The sequence below is a fragment of the Hipposideros armiger genome, unplaced genomic scaffold (genome assembly GCF_001890085.2).
Source record: "Hipposideros armiger isolate ML-2016 unplaced genomic scaffold, ASM189008v1 scaffold_518, whole genome shotgun sequence".
NCBI lineage: Eukaryota > Metazoa > Chordata > Mammalia > Chiroptera > Hipposideridae > Hipposideros > Hipposideros armiger.
The window spans coordinates 1,216,558-1,237,430 of NW_017731868.1; the positions used below are offsets into that span (position 1 = coordinate 1,216,558).

Sequence of the window (20,873 nt, forward strand, 5' to 3'; positions counted from 1 at the left end):
CAGTTGAATATTAACATGCCACTTACAATTATTGGTATATGATGACCAAAAAAATCAGTGTAGATATAGAAAATTTGCACAATACAATTAACAAACTTGGTAATAGACATATGTAGAACTCTGTATTCAACAATTAGAGAACATAATTCTTATAAAGCACATAGGAAACATTCAAAAATATTGATCACATATTAAGCCATAATCAAGTCTCAATAAATTTCAGAGTTGTTATCACACAGACCACACCCTTTAACCATAATACAATTAAGACAGATTTCAATTACAAAGAGGTAAATTTGAAAATCCCCAAACATTTAGATATTTAAAAACATACTTCTATATAACTCACAGGTCAAAGAAGTAACCACGATGGAAATATTGAAGTACTCGGAACCGAACAATGATGAAATATGACATGTTTGAACTTACAGAAAAGCAGTATTTAGAGAGCAATTTATATCCTTAAATGCACAAATCAAAAAACAAAAAGGCTGAAAATTAATGAGCTCAGTATCCAATTAGAAAAAGAATAACAGAATAAATCCAAAAAATGTAGAAGGAAGGAGATCAAAAAAGATAAGAGCAGAAATTAAAGAAATAGAAAACAAAGACACAATAGAGAGAAGCAATAAAGCCAAAAGTTGGTTCTTTGAAAACACTAATAAAATAGACAAACCTCTGGCGAGATTGATCAAGAAAAAAAGTGAGAAGGCACAAATAACCAATATCAGCAATGAAAAAGGAGACATAACTACAGATTATATACAGCAGCGAATAAAAATATAAGGGAAGTTTAAGTCAATAAATCTGAAAATGCAGACAAAACAGACCAATTTCTAGAACGCTTTAACTTACCAAAACTGACTCAAAAAGAAAAAGAAATCCTGAATCGTCCTCTAACTACTAAAGGAATTGAAGCAGCAGTTAAAACTCTTCCTACCCCCAAAAAACGAACAAAAGGACAAAAAATAGCAGAAGGCAGAATTTTCCAGTTGCTATGTGGATTACAGGTAGGTGAAGAGATACTGATTGCCTCAGCCCTGGCGGGGGGTGTCCATGTAGAACCTAAGGCAGTGGAAACCCTAGGCTGGCCACCTCTCTCTATGGGCAGCCTCCTGGGGAGATCCTTAGAGGGCAGCCCTTAGTTCAACAGGGTCTGACAATCCCTCTGAAGTCCCTGCAGGTGGTGAGCACAAATGAGTAACATCCAACACTCACTCTCTGTGGCAAGTGTGCTAAGGAGGGCCAAGGAGGAGCTCTATCACTTGGTCAGCCTCTTCAGTAGCCAGCTTCTGTAGTCTTCTGCTCACTGAAGACAAGGGGCCTGTGGAGCTGCTGGAGGAGTCTGTTCTAGTTGCCAAGAAACACCACACACAGCCAAGTTGTGACCAGGTGGGGTGGGGGTGGGTGCAGGCAAGCCACGCAGGGGCTTCTGGAGAGTGTAGCTTTAGGTAGAAGCCCTGAAACTCTGTCTTCACAAATATCAGACACTTTTATCCATTTGCAGTTGATGAGCCCTTTTAATGGTGTCCAAGCTAGCTTCAGGGTGATGGTTCTAACAATGATGCATGTTCTGAAAATAAGAGCTTCATCATTATTTTGAAATAATATGAGAGTTCAAGTGGTTTCAAATCTAATCACATTATCACAAGAAATTTTAACAATATGAACCAAAAAGAAGAGCTATGGATATTTCAATTGTTAAACATTTTTGAAGAATTGAAATATTGGTTTTAAATACTTTATCACCTACTGGTACACAGAAAGATTTTTGTTGATGGTGACTATTAAAATTTTGAAGAACACATTAAAAAGTCTTGATCAGGGGCCGGCCGAGTGGTGCGATGGTTAAGAACTGGCTTGGGACGCCAGAGGCCCCGGTTCGGATCCCACATATGAGGGCCAGTGACACTGCCCTCTGCAGCTAAGATGCTGAACAACAGCTCAACCTGGAGCTGGGCTGCTGTGAGTCGCCGGCGACGGCGTAGGCTGCAGCCCCTGTGGCAGTGGGTTGCCATGGGCTGCCGTGTGTGGCCAGCAGCCGCAGTGAGCGGCCGTCCAGAAGCCGGCGACTGATGTGCCTCACCCGGGAAGAGCGCAATGATGGTGCCAACTTGGGCCAGTGAAGCAACGTCCTCCACAACTAGACTGAAGAACAAAACGACAGCAACTTGTCTGTTCCCCTTCCCCCAATTCCCCAGTGCTGTTCCCATCCCCCAAAATCCCCAATAAAAATCTTAAAAAAAAAAAAAAGTCTTGATCAGAACTTGTGTGTAGCCATTTCAAGCATAAAACCTGATATAAAATAAACATATTATGGAAGCAGATGTCAAGGTTCTCATTTAAAAATCTGAAAAGACTTTGAAAGTTTAATAGCAATTCAATATTAAAAAGGAAAACACCAGACCAAGATGGTTTTACAGGAAAATTCTACCAAACAGATCACTCTAAAGTGATCTTCTAGAATTCTGTAAAAGAGGGAACACTGACTTATCATATGCTACCAGCAGAACTTGAGGCCAAAAGCAATAAGGACAGCATGAGAAAGAAAAATTAAAGACCAATTTTACTCATGGACACAGACACAAAAATCCTAAACAAATATTAACAAACGGAACCTAGTATTGTATAAAAAGAAAAGATCAGGACCTACTTGTGTTTATACCAGAAATGCAAAAGTGGTCTAACATGAGGTAAATACATAGTTTTTATCATATTGTTACATTACTAGAGGGAAAAAACCCATAATCATCCTAAGAAACAGAAAAGATATTGGATAAAAACTTCAATACCCTTTCATGATTTAAAAACAATAATAAAAACTTCTTAGCATAGAGGGACAGGATGGAACTTGTCATTCTTAATAAGGAAAAGTTAGTGGCGTTCCCTGTACAATACCCAACAAAAGATGTCCACTACCATCTTTTCTATTCAACACTGTACTGGAGGTCCTGGCCATCTCAGTAAGACAAGAAAAATAAAGGCATAAAGATTGGAAAGGAAAAAGAAAACTCATTATTTATAGCTGATACAGATGTCATCATAGAAAACTCAAACAAATATACAGACAACCTTGAGAACCATGGCTCCTTGAGAAATGGTTGAGTCTAGGATTGGGGCAGGAAAATACAAGATGCGTAGGAAGCATCTTGTAGTGCAAGCAAGTAAGGAAATGCTCAAAAACAAAAAGATGGGGGCGTGTAAAAGGGACACAGGAGCCAACCTGAAAGAGCCCCTAGTGGCCAAAGCTAGAACAACTTGAGCAACAAGACAAATAACAGTATTGGATTTATAACTCAAATTATTAAATGAATACACGAGTTCATACTGATATAAACAAGTAACTGAAAAAATAAGTACATAAATACATACATAAGTAAATAAGGGAAAAGAAACAAATCTTTTTTACAGAAGAATTCCAAATAGTATATGTAAATACACCCCCTTCCAGAGGTGGAGCTTAATTCCTCTCCCTCTCCTTGACGGTGGGCTAGATTCTTCCAAAGAGCAGAGAATGAAAAGGAAAAAATAGCAACTTTACAGTGGATGAACCTGTCAAACACCACCTTAACCAAGTAATGAAGGTCAACATCACCAGTGATGTCACAGGGATATCACATACCCCTGATATGATGTGATGAAAAGGGCACTTCAACTCTGTGATGTTTCTTCCAAAAACAATCCCAGTCTAATAATGAGGAAAACTTCAGACAAATCCAAATTGAGGGATATTCTACAATACGCCTCAAAAGTGTTAAGGTCATGTAAAACAAAGAAAGACTGCGAAATAGTCATAGACCAGAGGACACTAAAGAGACATGACAACTTAAATGCAATGTGGTATTTTGAGTTGGATCCTAGAAAAGAAAGAGGGCATTAGTGGGAAAGCTGATAAATCCATATAAAGTCTGAAGTTTAGTTAATAGTAATATACCAATATTGTTTCCTTAGTTTTGACAAATATACCGTGGTGAGGAGTATACAAGAGCTCTCCAGACTATCTCTTTATTTACTTTTCCATAACTATAAAATTATTCTAAAATTAAAAGTTTGCTTAAAAATCAAAGTTTAGCAAGGTGAATGGTTATAATATAAATATTAAAAAATAACTTCATTTCCATACCCCTGCAAAAAGAAAAAACAGATTACATAAAAAGACCTCATTTAGCAGCAAAAACCATAAATACCAAGGAATAAATCTAACACAAGATATGCAAGACCTTATGCAGAAAATTATAAAGCTCTACCAAAAGACATTCAAGAATTTATTTAAAATGAAAGGATATATCATATTCATAGCTAGGAAGATTCAACATCATAAATATATCAATCTCTTCAAAATGATCTATAGATTCATTGCAATGCCAACATTTTTGTAGAGCATAACAAGCTCTTTCTGAAATGTGCTTGAAATAACAAAGGGCCAAGAATATATGATATTCCTGAAGAAGAATAAAATGGGAAGATTTTGCTCTATCAAATATTGAGATCCTTTATGAAGCTAAAGTAATTAAGGCAGTGTGGTACTGGTTCAGGGACAAAAAGTTGGCAAATAGCAGATATCCCAGAAACAGACCTATACAGATATGGAACTTTGATGTATGACAGAGGTGGCAATTCAGATTATTAGGCTATCCATGTGGAAAATAATAAAACTGGATTCCTGCCTTATACCCTTATACAACACAAAAATCAATTCCAGTTAGATTAAGGACTTAAATGTGAAAGGTACACTTTTATTTGGAGAAAATAAAGAATATCTTTAAGACCAGGTTAGAGAACATAACACACAAAAGTTGCTACCTATAGAGAAAAGATTGAATTGTGTTCAACTCAACTAAATTTAAGAATTTCTGCTCATGCAAAGACACCATAAAGAAAACGAAAAACAAGCCACAGATCGAGGGAAAATATTCAACACATATAACTGACAAATAATGAGTATCCAAATAATTAAATAACTCTTACAAGTCAATAAAAATAATAAAAATACCAACTTAAAAGTGGGCAAAAAATATTAATAGTCATTTCACAGAAGAAGAAACGTGTGGCCAATAAACATGAAAAGATGCTCAATCACATTAGTGACTGGAAGATGCTAATGTAATCCACAATGAGATATTACTTTACATTCAATATAATGACAAAAATTTTAAAGTGTGACAATATCAAGTATTGATTAGGGTGTGGATTAATGGGATTTCTTATAAACTGCTGAAGGTGTATAAATTGGTACCATAAGTTTAAAATACATTTTGGCAGAATCCCGTCAAGCCGAATGTTTACATATCCTATTAATCAGTAATTCCATTACTAGGTATATACCTTAGAAAAGTGGGTGTGCATGTGTACCGGGAGACATGTATAAGAATGTTCACAAGAGCAAAAAACTGGAAATGACCAGTTTTTTTAAATCAGTATCCATGAACAGATAAATGGACAAATAATTTGTTTTACCATCACCCAATGAAATAGTATACAGCATTGAGAATGAACAAGCTACAGCTACATGTACAACATAGGTGAATCTTGGAAACACAATAATGAGTGAAAAATATAAGTCACAGAAGACCACATAGAGTATGACACTATTTTTCACAAAGCTCACAACCAAGCCAAGTGAACAATATATTGGTTAAGCATCTCCCCAAATATGAAAAAAATACATATACCAAAAGAGTAAGGGAATGTTAAACACAAGACTTAGGAGGGTGGTAATTTGTGGCAGGTAGGTGGGAATGGAACCGAAAATGACACAGGGATAAATGCTATTATTAATGTTGTTCTTGGTTAAAGTTGTGAATTCTTGGTTTTTCATTATATTATTATCTTTATAACTCATGTATATAATGTGTATATATTCTTTTATTATACATCTAATGCATTCTATATGAACAAACCGAAAATGGGAGAAGAGTAGGAAGAAGTAAAGAATGACAATTCTTTTGGAGAGTTTTGCTGTTAAGGGGATAGAGAAATTAAGCCATAGTTGCAAGGGGATGCGAGATGAAGAAAGTCTTATATTTTTTTAAAGATGGGAGCAATAGGAAATTAATGGAATGGCAGCATGAGGACTTTGGTGAAGTAGCTATCCACTAAAACAATGAAAATATGGGCAAACCAACTAAAGTCAATCATCTCAAAACTGTGGCAATTAGCCAAAGGCATAGATGAAATGAAAGTCATCTATCCAAGAGAAACTACTGAATCTTGGTAAGGCAGCAGATTCTGTGACATTTTAACTTGTGGCTATTCCCACCTTCTCTCTCTCTTCAACTCAGCAGTTCAGTAGCCAAAAGCTGACTAAATTCCAGACAACAGAGAGATCTGACTGCTTTGGCCAGCAATTTAAAAGGAAATCCTGGAGAATGAGATAACTAAAGGGAATTTTGAAAACCTCTGACATACTCCTGGGGATCTAAAGGGATGTGCATATGGCTATGTGCATGCCCAAGAAAGAAATGAAAAAGGAGCTCACATCTGTCTGACTGGGAGGCCCTGTGTGAGCAGAAAGTGAAAGCTAAGGTTGCCTTGTAAACTGGCTGAAGTTTGAAGGCATGCCTTCTCACATACATCTCCTTGGCAAAAGGTGGAAGACATACAGACACGGCATTTAAGGAAATATATTTGACCAATCATTGGCTGATCACCAAATTATATTTACCAGGTGTGACCCCTAGGAATCTAGACTTAAAAATAAAAACAAGAACTTAAAAAAAAACAACAACAACTAGCAGAGAACTAAGGAGTCACATAGTACAGGGAATATGGAATTCAAAGAATTAGTCAAGAAAAGTTGCTAAACAAATGGCAACAAGAAAAATTACAATAACAATACCCCCACACACACACACACACACAACCCAGAACAACAAATCTTGAGAGTGGAAGAATCTGATACCGGAGTTGTTAAAGTATCTAAAATGTCGTTTTTGACAACAAATTATGAGACATGCAAAGAAACAGTAAATTGTGTTATATATATAGGGAAAAAAGCAGCCAAAATAACATGTCCCTGAGGAGGCTAATGTTTGGGACTTAATAGACAAAGACTATTAATCTATACATACAAGAAGCTCAAGTAGAACAAAATCAAAGCGATCCACACCTAGCTACATAGTGAAACTGACAAAAATCAAAGACAAAAAGAAAATCTTGAATGCAGCAAGAGAAAAATGACTTATTGCATACAAGGGATCCTCAATAACATTAACATCTGATTTCTCATCAGAAACCATAGAGGCCAGAAGACAATATGATGATATCTTCAAAATGTTGAAAGAAAAAGACTGTCAACAGATAATTCTGTATCTAGCTAAACTGTCTTTCAAACATGAAAGAGAAGTTAAGATGAACAAAAACTGAAAGATTTTGTTGCTAGCAGACCTATCCTATAAAAAACATTAATTTCAGGCTAAAATGAAAGGACACTAAGGCAACTTGAAAGTAACTACATAGGTATTATGAAAGAGTATTTTTGTTTGTAACTTTTATTTTCCTATCTGTGGTAAAAGACAACTTCATAAAGCAATAATAATAAAACTGTTTTGAAGGGCTTACAATGTATAAAGAAGTAATTTGTATGATAATACAAAGGACAGGGGAGAGAACAGAAATATATTGGAACAACATTTTTATGTAATATTGAAAGTAAATTAGAATTAATCCAAAGTAGATTGTTTCAAGTTAAGATGTTAATTGTCATCCCAGAGCAACCACTAAGAACTTAACTAAAAAATATATATAGTTTATAGGAAATTTAAAAGTTATAGAAGAAAATATCTAACACAAAAAAGCAAGGAATCAAAGAACAAAGGAACAGAAAGAGACATAAGACATACACAAAGTAAATATCAATCCTTCACAAACTCTTCCAAAAAAAGAGGAGAAAACACTTCCCAATTCATTCTACACGGCCAGCAATACCTTAATGCCAAAGCCAGGCAAAGACATTACAAGAAAAGAAAACTGCAGACCAATATTCTTTATGAATATAGATGTAAAAATTATCAACAAAATACTAGCAAACTAAGTCCAGCAACATATATAAAGTATTATATAACATAATCAATAAGGATTTATTCCAGGAATGTAAGGTTATTATCTGAAAATTAACCAATGTAATATACCATATTAATAGAATAAAGCATAAACTCCTCACAATCATCTCAATAGATACAGAAAATGCATTTGAAAAAAAATCTAACACCCATTTATGGCAAAAACAGAGAACTAGGAGTAGAAGGGAACTTCCTCAACTTGATAAAAGATACCTATGTAAAAGTCACAGCTAACATCACACTTAATGGAGAAAGACGCAATACTATCCCCTTAAGATCAGGAACAAGACAAGAATGCCTGCCCTCATTATTTCCAGTCAGCATTGTACTGGAAGGTCTAGCCAGGGCAATTAGTCAAGAAAAAAAAGGCATCCAGATCGGAAAGGAAAAGTAAAACTACCTGTATTTGTAGATTACATGATCTAATATTTAGAAAACCCTAGGGGGCTGGCCGAATGGCTCAGTTGGTTAAGAGCTCACTCAAGAGTTTGAGCTCTGAGCAACAGCGGTTCGAGTCCAGCCCGAGCTGAGCAGCCGCTGAGCTGCCAACAGGTAACAGGATGGCTCAGCTAAAAAAAAAAAAAAAGTAGAAAACCCTAAAGAATCCACTAAAACACTGTTTGAACTAATAAACAAGTTCAGTAATGTGGCAAGATAGAAGATCAATAAATAAAAATCAGTTGTATTTCTACACACTAGCAATGAACAATCAAAGTGAAATTTAAGAAAATAATCTCATTTATAATAGCAGAAAAAATAATAAAATATCTAGGAATAAATTTAACAAAAGAAGTGCAAGACTTGTACACTGAAAACTACAAAACACTACTGAAAGAAATTAGAGATGATCTAAATGGAAAGACTTCTCATGTTCATGAATAGGAAGACTTAATATTGTTAGGTGGCAATACTTCCCAAATTGAGATATAGATTCAACAGAATCCCTATAAAAATTCCAGCTGATTTTCTGCAGAAACTGACAAGCTGATTGTAAAATTCACATGGAAATGCAAAGGACTTAGAACAGCCAAAACAATCTTGAAAAAGAAGAACAAAATTGGAAGACTCCCACTTCCTGATTTCAAAACTTACTACACAGCTACAGTAATCAACACAGTGCAGTCTGGCATGACAGACATATAGATCAATGAAATAGAATTGAGAGTTCAGAAATTAACCTTTACATTTATTATTATGGTTAACTGATTTTTCAAATGGTTGCCAAGACAATTTGGTGGGGGAAAGAATACTTTTTTCAACAAAAGGTGCTGGGACAACTAGATATTCACATGGAGAATAATGAAATTTGGACCCCTACTTCACACCACACACAAAAATGAACTCAAAATGGATCATCAACCTAAATGTAAGAGCTAAAACCACACAATTCCTGTAAGAAAACATAGGAATACATCTTTGTGACCTTGGGTTACAAATGATTTCTTGGATATGACAAGAAAAACTCAAGTAACAAAAGAAAAAATAAATTTGACATCATCAAAATTTAAAACTTTTGTGCCTCAAAGAACACCATCAAGAAGGTTTAAAGACAACCTACAGAATGGGAGAAAATACTTGTAATTTATATATCTGACAAGAGACTTGTATATAAAATATATAAAGAATTCTTACAACTCAAAATAAACAACCTTATTTTAAAAGGGCTAAAGATTTGAATAGACATTTCTCCAAAGAAGACATACAAATAGCCAATAAAGACATGAGGAGATGTTCAACATCATTAGTTATTAGGGAAATGCAAATAAAAACCACAATGAGATACCACTTAATACACATTACGATGGCTATAATAAAAAAGATAATAAAAAGTGTTGGTGGGGATATGGAGAAACTGGAATCCTCATACATTGCTAATGTAAAATGTAAAATGGTGTAGCCACTTTTGCAAACAGTTTGGTAGTTCCTCAAAAAGTTAAACATAGAGTTACCATATGACCAAGCAACTCCTAGGTATCTACCCAGTAGAAAAGAAAACATATATGCATGCACACAGAAACTTGTACACCAATGTTCAGGGCAACATTATTTATAATAGCCAAACATGAAAACAACTGAAATGTCCATCAACTGACAAATGAATAACAAAATACGGTATAGCCATACAACAGAATATTATTTTGCAATAAAAGGGAGTGCTACATGCTACAACACGGATGAACCTCAAAACTATTATGCTAGGCACATCAGTTGCCGGCTTCTGGACGGCCGCTCACTGCAGCTGCTGGCCGCTCATGCTGGCTGCTGGCTACATATGGTAGCCCATGGCAACCCACTGCCACAGGGTCTGCAGCCTACACCATCGCCCATGACTCACAACAGCCCAGCTCCAGGTTAAGCTGTTGTTCAGCATCTTAGCTGTAGAGGGCAGTGTCACTGGCCCTCATATGTGGGATCCGAACCGGGGCCCTCTGGCGTCCCAAGCCAGCTCTTAACCCATTGCGCCACTCGGCCGGCCCAAATTTGTACTTTTTAATCCTTCACCGTTTTCACTCTGCCCCCAAACTACCTCCTCTCTGGCAATCATCAGTTTGTTTTCTACATCTGGGTCTGTTTCTGTTTTGTATGTTCATTTATTTTGTTTTTTGGATTCCACATATAAGTGGATCCTGTGACATTTGTCTTTCTCTGTCTAGATTCTGACTACTGTAGTTTTATGGTAAGTTTTGAACAGTACATATATTTTAGAAAGAATTTGTATCCAAGATTTAAAGAGTAATTACAACTCAGTAATGAAAAGACAAATAACCCAGTTAAAAGTGACTTAGACTTTTAATTTCAAAACTTACCACACACCTACATTAATTAAAACGGTGTGGTACTCAGGATGTGAAGTATAGTGTGGGGAGTGGAGTCAATGGAATTGGAATAAATATGTATGATATTGGGGGGACGGTGGATTGGAGAAGAGGGTTGTCACTTTGTGAGGGGTGAAAAGTATAACCATTGCATTGTTTTGTATACCTGAAACTAATAAATATAATACTAAAAACAACAACAAAAACTATTATGCTAAGTAAAGACACCACTTATAAAGACCAACATATTGTATGATTCCATTTATCTGAAATGTCTGGACTAGACAAATCAGTAAATAGAGACAGAACTTGTAGATTAGTAGTTGCCTAGGGCTGAGGGGAGTGGCGTGATGGGGAATAACTACTAAAGAGTATGAAGCTTCTTTTTGGGGGGCGGGGGATAAAATGTTCTAAAATAGATTGTGGTGATAGTTGCGAACTCTGTGGATATACTTAAAGGGTGAATTTTATGGTATGTGAAATATATCTCAATAAAGCTGTAACAAAAAGATGGAAGCAATGACAGAATAACTGTGTGCTAATGCAAATGATCTTGTAGAGAGGGATAAATTGATCCAGGAGAGAGAGGGGAAAATTGTTGGAGCAATGTCCCCAAGTAGGTAAGAGAGGATGGGATCTAGTGCCCAAGTGGAGGGACTGGACTTTGATGATAGCAGGGACAGTTTATCTATAAGAATAGAAAAGAAGGCAGAGTATGTGAGTACAGATGCTATTTGGTGGTTGGATGTGATAGTGGGAATCTGTGGAGGTGTTCTTCTGATGGCTTCAATATTTCAGTCAAGTAGGCAGCCTGGGCATAGGATGGGGGAAGAGGTGCTGGAGATTTGAAGAGAGAGAAGGGACGAAATAGTCATCTGGGAGGGTGGGAGAGTGAATGGCCTAAGGAGTACAGTGGAGTAGGTGGAGTTGGATTTAACCAGTACTGGGGGTTTGCCTGGTAAGTATGCTGACATGACAGAGGGCAAGGGAAGTGAGGATGTATACAAGGGAATGCCTATAACAGTAAACCACAAAATCTAAGCTCATTAAAGGAAGGACATGGGAACATGGAGGAAGAAAAAAGTAGTGAAAAATGTTCCATCCCAGTGGCACTGAAGGACTGTTGGAGTTGGGGTGCTAGAGGGAGACAGCCAGAAGGATAAACCGTTCTGGATGGATTGCAGGATGCCTGAAATTGAGATTATGGAGGCAATGCTGTCACAGAGACTGATGAGAAGGGTATGACTATTGGAGTAGGTGGCTGCGGTGGGGTTGAAAGGCACGAGCATTGTAGGAGGGCAGATCACAGAACTGAGAGACAAGAACACTGGAAGGGTCATCTATGAGGATATTTAAATCACCAAGAAGTAGGACTGGGGCAGTGTTATAGAGCGTGACAGGGAGCTAGTAGCTAAAGTCTAGGAATGAGGAGTGACAGGGGCAGTTATGTGTGTATGTCTGTACCTGACTATAACACAGAAGGTGGGTAATGGTATAGTCTGATGATCTGAGATTTAAAACAAGGTGGTTGATATTTACATAATCTTAAAGTATCTCTCCACAAACTACTTATTAATTATAAAGGAAAAAAGAGTAAACTATAGTGGAGAAACCTGGCAGACACCACCTTAAACAGTCAAAGTGAACAAAACCAGTATTGGGACAAACTGATATTTTGTGCCTCCTGATACAAAGCACTGAAGACACATCTCTTCTGTGGTATTCTTGCCCAAATTCCATAACTTTACTATAATCACAAGGAAATAACAGAAACCCAAGTTCTATAAAATAACTGGCTGAGACTCTATAGGTATCAAAATTATAAAAGACAAAGAAAGACGAAAGAGCTGCCCCAGATTAGAAGCACCTAAGGAGACATGAAAGCAAAATGCAATGTGGGATCCTGGATTCAATCCTAGAAGAAAAATATGCTATTAGTGGAAAAATTGATGAAATCCGAATAAGTTTGTACTTTCATTAATAGTATCGTACCGATGTTAATTTCCTAATTTTGATGATTGAACTGTAGTTGTATAATTTCTTAACATTTGGGGAATCTGAGTAAAGGATATACGGGAATTCTTTGTACTATGTTTACAACTTTTTAGAAGTCTAAAGTTATTTTAAAAGAAAAACATTAATTCTAAAAAGCATTGTTTAAGGAGAAAGGAGAGAAAATGTCTGGGAGGAGCAATTAGAGCGAGGACACCTACTCTCATCTCCTGGCCTCCTGGTAAAAGGGGTATGAGGGGGCTGCTGCGGGAGCAGAGCACTCAGGGGAAAGCCAGGTTTCTATTCAAGCAGTGGTTCTCAGTAGGAAGTTGGACAGTCAAGGGGTGTTTGGGGGCATTTTTGATTATCACAATAATTGGAGATCACTAGTGACATTTAGCAGGCATGGGCCAGGGATGCTCAGCTGCACAAGACAGCTCCACACAGCAAAGAGTTGTACTGCATCCCATACAACTTTAGAATGTCCCACCAGTCAATCATGTAGGTGAAAAACCTGTTCATTCATTCATATATTCATTCAACAAACATTTACTGAGAGAGCCTACTACATGCAAAGCCCTGTTTTAGGTAACAGGGATGCATCAGGGCACAAAAAAGTCTGCCCTTCCAGAGCTTACCATTGAAAGCGAGAGTCAGACAGTAAACAACAAACATAATAAAGATATGAATTATATATATTATTATGTAAGAAGGTGAAGAGCACTATGAAACAAATAGAGCAGGGTATGTGCTGGGGGAGAACTGTAATTTTAAGCAGGATGGTCAGGGTAGGCCTCACTGAGAAAGTGACATCTGAGTAGAGGCCTGAAGGAAGTGAGGGCATGAGTTTTATGGGAGAAAAGCATTCTAGGTACAGGGGGTAAACCAGCACAAACCCCTGAGGTAGAAGTGTGCCCAATATGTTCAAGTAGCATAAAGGAGGCCAGGATGGGTGGCACAGAGGGCGCAAGTGGGGAGAGTGGTAGGAGATAAGATCAGCAAGGTTGCAGGGGCCAGATCATGGATTTTAATATATACTGACTTTTCCAGAAATTCAACAACTTTATACATTCAGAGAAGATTGCACTTTGTTCAAAACTTTATGAAGAATTTTCATCATCTAGGAAAGTTGCATCACCCTACCTGTGTTTCCTGAGTCACCAATCAACACACGTGTAGCTGTCACATTCCCAAGTTCAAGTATCATTATGTGCAAGATCATTTCATTATGTCTTCTAGTGGAATTCTATCCCAGCCTTTACATATTAAAATATATATTGTTTGGTTATAAATTATTCTTCCTTTAATTGTCCCTCATATTGCAATTAGGACATTGTATTGGTTTGGGGGAAATTATGTGTGCAGACAGAGTCTATTATCTATGTACCTCATTTCAGAATTAGCGAAGGGGGCATTTCAAAATATACATTATAAAAATGGAGTGTTGAGTCCAACAGATAGGAAAACCACTAAGGCATGCCAAGAAAACGAAGGGACTATTCAGAAGTCAGGGTGAGGATGGAGGGGATTTTGCTGGTCAAAAGATTTCAGGATGGAGACAGAAGGGCTGTTTGGGAATGTAACTTGGAGACCCCTGGTCTTCTTGTGGTGACTACCATGATATAGGATAAAGGGCCCGATCCACTTTTTCATCTAAGTTGTTCCCCACCCTGCCGGACTCTTCCTGTTTAACACAGGAGGCTGGGTAATAAAGAGGGTTCTCTTCTCAATGACACCAGAAGCAGCCCAAGTCCAGACTCCATTTTTACCCATAGAACAATCCAGAACCCCAGGCAAAGCTCATAGGTGCTCTCAAGGCCACGCTCATTGCTGTAAACAATGCATCTCTAACCTATTTAGGGATGGGAAAGAGACAGGTAGAAAGAGGAAAAACAATAACAGAGAAAAAAGCATTCAGAAAGAAAACCAATGGGGGAGGAGGGTCAGAGACAGACAGAGAGAAAACAAAAGCCAAAGACCAAGAGAGATAATATTCTTTTCAATCATGATTGTCATTATTATGAACATCTTCTAGGGGCCAGGCGCTGGGCAGTGATGCACATTGTCTGAGGTGGAGATTATTAGACTCCCATTTGACAGATGAGGAAACTGAGGTTCAGATGGGAGAAGTAGATGGCTCAAGGTCTCATGGCTAGTTTTAATTGATAGGGTCAGGGTTCAGCCTTCTAGGTCTGCGTTGTCTAGTATGTCTCAGACAGGGAGAGAAACAGAGACAGACAGGAGGGAAAGGCGGGGCAGAGAGAGAGAGAGATGGAGACTTACAGACATGCAAGCTGACGATCATGTGAGCTGCAGACCTGCACGGAACCGTTTTCCAGGAGACAGGGAGGAGGGGGCGTGGAGGATGGGCATGGGCCATGGTCTCCGTAGGGTACTCACCTGATCGCAGTCAGGGGCCGCAGGGGTACTCGCCCTCTCTTCTCTACCCGCACGATCCTCCTCAACCCGCTGACCTAGGGTTGAGAGGCCGCCCAGGTAAAAGCTCGCCCAGGCCCCACCCCTCATGCGCTCCTGCCCCCCGCGCTTCCAACCCCGGTCTTTACCGCGTCTCACCGGACACCTGCAGCCCTCTACTCTGTGCGCGAGCAGATTTCAGGGGCTGTCAGTTGGATCTTGCGAAAACCCTAGACGAGTCCCTCCCGCCCGCTCGAGGGCGAGCAGGGTCGCAGGCTCCACCGCTACCTACGGCTCCCGGGCTCCCATTGGAGGAGTGCTCTCCTGCCTTCCCTGGGATTGGCTGGAGATGGAAACATTTTATTTTTACCCCCCAGGCCGGATCCAGGAGGAAGAAAACTCCGCCTCTTCGGGGGCCTTTGATTGGCTGACGAGCCAAGCCCACCCTTTATTAGGATTGGCCAGGAGAGGAGGTCTCGTCATTCCCTTTGCAGGTCTATTCCACTGGGCTTCGAGAGGTTAGTTGGGAGCACGCGAGCGTGAAGCCCAAAGTGGGTCCTGGCGCGAGTCACTGAACAATCAGAGATCCCCGCTTCTTGATGTCTTACTCTCCATAAGCCACCTTGCTAAGCCACCGCCCCGCTAAGAGACACGACTCTGCTCCCAATTTCCTATAGCTCTACCCTCCTTGCAGGGTTTTGCTGAGCCAGGTTTCTCTTGCTCAGAGTGTGCGTAGTTCCGAATTACATTCATGGAGGACAAGGGGGTTATGGGGGCCTGGCCAGTAGCCCCTGCTGACTAAGACACTGCTTAAGTGACGTGAGAAGATAATTTAAAAATCTTGCCTGACACTATCGTTGTGAGGATTAAATGAGAGAACACAAGTTAATTACCTGGAGCATTAATAGTTAAGATCTCCCGTCCCAATTCTTGTCTTTCCCTTTGTTTCAGACTGAGGGAACGATGGCCCAGAAAGGCACACTGATTGGCTTGAGGTAACACAGTAATAAGACCCAGAATAAAACCCAGGCTCTGTCCTCCAAACTAAAGCTGTTTAAGAGGAAGGAGAGACAGAAGGGACCTTCCTATTACCAGGGGTTCTTAATTTGGGTTCACAGACCTCCAATCCAGTCTGGGGACAGAGTTTGGAGTTCATGAATTGGCATGGGAAAAAGAATTACATCTTCCCCCCCCCCTCCTCTAGTTGAAATCTAGCAATTTTTTTTTCCAGTAAAGAATGTAACAAACCATAGTAGTCGTAGTACCTGGGACTCTGTCACCAATAGAAATCACAGAGATTTTCATATCATATTATAGATGTTGCAGGTCGCTTGAAATATCATGTCATCTCATCTCTATTTTAAAATCATGATAGTTATTAGACCCTCCATTGGATCTTATGATTCAATAGATGAACAAGGAGTGCATATATTACTACAGGACATATTTGCTTTTTCCATATTTTAATAACTATATTTCAATATAATTAGTTTCTTTTGTAACCAAAGGTATTTTATTTTATGCATTTAAAAGTTATTGTTTTCTGAGAAAAGGTCTATAGACTTCACCAGATCACCAAACAGGTCCGTGGCATAAAAAGTATTAACACTTGTCTTAAACTCTGGGTTCCAGGAGGACAAAGACTTGGTCTATCATGTTTCCTTGTTTCCATGTATCCTTATCATCCAGTTTAGTACCAGTAATACAGTAGACGCTCAATAAATGTTTACTGAATAATAGGATTCCTCCCTAACCATCCTCCATACCCCAACTGAGGGAGCCAGTGCCAGCCCTTTTGGTGACCTAACAGAGATAGTCCTGAATCTATTGTACTTTTGTCCCTGTCAATCTCCTTTTGTTCACAGAAGCGGGTGGTTTAAAGGTCTGGCCCCAGGAAATCCTGGGAACTTCACCCCCAGGAGCAGAGCCCTCTGCTGCAGAGGAGTGGGGGTGAGCTGTGAAGGACACAAAGACAATTAACTTCAGCATGGGAACAAGCCCTGGTGCACATTGGGTCCATGATTCCTCCTCCTCTTCCTCCTCTTCCTCCTCTTGGTTTCTGTTTAGGGTCCCATCTTCTCTAGTCTTCAGCAAAGACTATATTTTGGAGTTGGATGTGACCTTAAAGACCTTCTAGGACAGCCCATTCCTTTTGGAGGCCTAGACTGGGCAGGACCTGAAGCCACACAATACACTGAGTAGTGAGGGCACAGGGAACAAGATACCACTCCAGGCAAGGAACATCATCGCCTCCCATGCCTCAGTGCAGGACATGAGCACCCTGGATAACTATTAGGTTGTCAGAAAAGTCATGACATATTTTTTCTATGTTTTTTGTGGCAAAATGCGTCATGACTTTTCCGACAACCCAGTATTTTAGAATCTCATACTTGGCTCCTAACAGTGTCCCTGAAGCCAGAGGACCTCTCTTCCAGGGTGGGTGAAGAGGAGCCTCACATCCTAGGATAAGGGCTGGGGATTTGATTAGGGAGACAAAGAGGAATAAGGGAAGAGCATGATGAAGGCCAGGCTTCAGAGGTCTACTTCATGGCTGGACTCCATTTTGGGATCTTAAGCATGTTGATTCTCCTGGGCTGATCCCCCAGCATGATTAGCCTAAGTTTGCAGCTGGGAAAACTGAGGTCTTCTAGAGAGGGCAAGGGAGTCACATTATGCGGCAGAGCAGACTGAGGCAATGGAACCCTGGCCGTCTCTCTCTCCGATTGGCTGGGATCTTCTTGCCAGGCTGACCTCAAGCAGGCCCACTCCTAGCCCTTTGCCTATGCTGCTTTCTCCTCCCCTCCACTTCTCATTGGGACTGGCTCCAGATTTTGCACATAGGTGTCTCTTCCCTCTGCACAAGATGCCTGGACTCAGGATCCTGCAGTCTCAGCTCTGGCCCTGAGGCAAGATGTTCCCCTTTCTGGGCCAGTCTCTTCTACCCACTTCTGACAATGCAGTCCCAGGTCAGAACCAGAGACATCCAAGCTCCCATGCTCTCCCCAAAACATTTATCAGAATCATGGAGTATGTCCAAGATCTAGTATTCCAACCATTTCCAGAGGAGGCCCAGAGAGGGAAGGGGCCTTGCCAAAGGTTCCACAGTAGCCTGGCAGTCATCCCTGACTTCTCTCAATCGTTGTTTCCCCATGTCTAAAGCCTATCAATTCCAGCATCTTAAAAGCTCTCATAGAAATTTCACACATTTCTAGTATGGGAGAATTCCAATTAATTTATATAGATACTTTGCCCTCGAGGAGATGGAGCATAACTCTCCACTCCCTAAACATAGGCTACTCCTTCCAAAGAGTACAGTATGGAAAGGGCATAGGAGTAATTTTACAGTGGAGAAACCTGACATACACCACCTCAGCCAGGAGATCCAGGTTAACATCCAACAGTGATATGGCATATTGATAGCATGTACCCTTGATATGATGTGGTGAGAGCAGCACTTTATTTCTGTGATCTTCCCCAAACCCCATAACTCCAGTCTAATCATAAGAAAAATATCAGACAAATCCCAATTGAAGGAAAGTCTACAAAATAACTGACCAGCACTCCTCAATTGTTGACAATTCCAAGTCATCAAAAACAAGGAAAGTCTGAGAAACGGTCACAGTCAAGAGGAGCCTACAGAGACATGACGACTAAATGTGGTGTAATGTCCTGGGTGGCATCCTGGAACAGAAAAAGGATATTAGTTAAAATCTAACAAAATAGGGCCAGCCAAGTGGCGTGTTGGTTAAGAGTTGGCTTGGGACGCCAGCTCTGAGCAGCAGGGCCCTTGTTCGGATCCCACATGAGGGCCAGTGACGTTGCACCCTCTACGGCTAAGATGGTGAACAATAGCTTGATCTGGAGCCTGGCTGCTGTGAGTGGCTGGCAGCCAGTGTGAGCTGCCAAGAGTTGCTGTGAGCGTCTGTCCAGTGGCCGGTGACCGATCTGACTCACACAGGAAGAGCACAATGATAATACCAACATGGTCCAGTGAAGCGACATCCTCCACAACTAGACTGAAGAACAAAACGACAGCAACTTGTCTGTTCCCCTCCCCCCTCCCCCAATTCCCCAATAAAATCTTTTAAAAATTTAACAAAATATAAAGTATGGACTTTCATTAACAATAACGTATTAATATTGGTTCATTGTGACAGATGTATCATACTAATTAATGTAAGATGTTAACACTAGGGCCGGCCGAGTGGCATGTTGGTTAAGAGCTGGTTTGGGACGCAGAGGGCCCCAGTTCGGATCGCACATATGAGGGCCAGTGACACTGCCCTCCACAGCTAAGATGCTGAACAACAGCTCAACCTGGAGCTGGGCTGCTATGAGGCGCTGGCGATGGGTAGGCTGCAGCCCCTGTGGCAGTGGGTTGCCATGGGTTACCGTGTGTAGCCAGCAGCCAGCGTGAGCGGCCAGCAGCCGCAGTGAGTGGCCATCCAGAAGCCGGCGACTGATCTGCCTCGCCCGGGAAGTGTGCAATGATGGTGCCAGCTTGGGCCAGTGAAGCGACGTCCTCCACAACTAGAGTGAAGAACAAAAGGACAGAAACTCGTCTGTTCCCTTTCCCCCCATTCCCCAGCTCTGTTCTCCTCCCCCAACTTCCCAATAAAAAAAATCTTTCAAAAAAAAAAAGATGTTAACACTAGGGAAAACTGTCTGCAGGGTGTATGGGTACTCTCTGTATTATCTTTGCAGTAATTCTATAAATCTAAAACTCCTAAAATTTATATATATATATATATATATATATATATATATATATATATATATATATATATATATATATATATATATTTAAACAACCCTCCTGTATCTGCCCCCATCCCGCCACTCTCAACCTGAGGTCTAGTTTTGCTCATTGCTCTCCCTCCCTCCAATCCATTCAGCTGGCAGCCAGCAGAGGGCATTCTGTAAAAACGCAAATCTGAATCCTTCCAGCAAAATAAAGGCATTGGATGGAAAGTTCTGGAGGTATATTGCAGAAGATGACCCGGATGGCTACATAAGTTGTCATTATGACCCAGAAAGAATCTGGGAGGTATTTCTGGTGTCCGTTGAATATAAAGTTACTGTATCCAAAATTTAAAACAACTTAGCCTTTCTAAGGTCTCCCAGATAAAGCCTGATTTTCAGACTGCCAACTCCGGACCACCACCCCTCCCCTGCATCACACAGCAACAGTAATCTCCTTTTGCTTTTCCCTTATCTCTATGCGAACTCCTCGGCCTTAGCCATCTTCAGTTGCCTTCTCTCCCAGGCCCAGATCCAGGAAGCCTGCACACCCTCCCTAAGACAAGAGAACACTCCTGCATTATTGGTTGTAATGTCCCGACCGATATCATTTTTTTCCTACTACATGAGGAGAAAAATGGATTCCTCTGGCTGTCCCACTACGCCCAGCTCACATAAGGCCCGAGGAAAGGTTTGACGCACGATAAATAAAAAGATGAATCACTGAATAAATGGATGTTCTACTGCGCAGTTTCTGCGCGCGTGCGCGAGCGGGGAAGACGTGGGAAGCTGTTTGCTACCTGGCACTGCGGCCACCGGGAGGAGGGGCTTCCTCACTTCCTCAGCCTCG

At 40.2% G+C, this 20,873-nt stretch overlaps 1 long non-coding RNA gene across 1 annotated transcript; it reads right to left on the reverse strand.

Annotated features, from left to right (window-relative positions):
* Window positions 1–633: 633 nt before the first annotated feature.
* Window positions 634–15,576, reverse strand: LOC109396377 (uncharacterized). Its single transcript, XR_002126843.1, has 3 exons — window positions 15,433–15,576; window positions 15,269–15,342; window positions 634–1,573 (listed from the first exon to the last, which is right to left on the reverse strand). It is a non-coding gene; the product is annotated as an uncharacterized LOC109396377 (long non-coding RNA).
* Between the last annotated feature and the right edge of the window lie 5,297 nt (window positions 15,577–20,873).